The following is a 1127-nucleotide window of genomic DNA, read 5'->3' on the forward strand; positions in this document are numbered from 1 at the left end:
AAACTTGCTGTAACCAACATAAGTGAAACCCACGATGTACAGTTACAGGCAGAGAAAGATCAGAACGCACAACTTTGCGCTGAAATATCTCAAAAACAACAAGAGTTGCAAACATTAACCTCAAAAGTGGCCAAGCTAAAGACCGAACTAGCTTCTCTGAAACGTAATGCAACTAAAACAACTGATGAATATCAGCAACTCCAAACAAAGTACCAGCGTGTACAAACGGAGCTAGATCAACAAAATGAAGAACTGACAGGCCTTCAAGTAGCCTTTAGAGATCTTCAAATAGATAAGCAAACCGTTTCAGACGTGAATGCTAACCTCTATGAACAGCTTGACAAAGCCGATAGACACACCCAGACTTTGTCTGAACAACAACACACTGACAAAAGGACAATTAGTATGTTGAAGCAACAACTATCTGACCTTGACCATAAATACCACATGCTAATGCAACAGCATGACCAAGCCCAAGAGCGAATCAGAACTTTAACAAGTAAACCTCTTACCACTACCAGCTTTGATCTCTACCACAGAACAGGACCACCATCTCCAGTCACCAACCTGGTAGCCGGATCCTCTTCTTCAGATCAGGATGGTAGAYGAGAAGGAAGAGGTGAAAATTCAGGTGAGTACGTGCCGTCAATGAGAGAAGACCATAGACGCCACACTTAACCTCCTGACCCCACAGGTGGACGGTCAGGTGAGTCCGCTCCACTGACTGACAGATACCAGAGACATCACATTCAAACCTTTGACACCATAGGTGAAGGAGGACGAGACTCCTCACCTCATCAGCCAAGGTCCTACGCTTCACGTAGACCTACCTCTCATCATCTGCATAAAATAGCTTTAAACGTCCCTTGTTTTGACCCGACGCCTGGGACGTCACACTATACCAGAGCTTACTTAAACGACRTGGAATTCTTTTTAAGCAGAGATTATCCTGAAGCTACGGTCGAAGACAAGATCTACCTAATGAAGCTTACCTCTAACCGAGAGTTTGGCAAGTTCCTTGACCGTCAGATCCCTCTCACAAAGTCTGAATGGAACCGTTTGTGTGTAGCCATTGAGCAAGAGTACTCAGACTTTTCCCATCAGACAGGACTGACTTTGGCCATGAC

This window comes from Austrofundulus limnaeus, unplaced genomic scaffold, assembly GCF_001266775.1.
Source record: "Austrofundulus limnaeus strain Quisiro unplaced genomic scaffold, Austrofundulus_limnaeus-1.0 Scaffold379, whole genome shotgun sequence".
Classification (NCBI taxonomy): domain Eukaryota; kingdom Metazoa; phylum Chordata; class Actinopteri; order Cyprinodontiformes; family Rivulidae; genus Austrofundulus; species Austrofundulus limnaeus.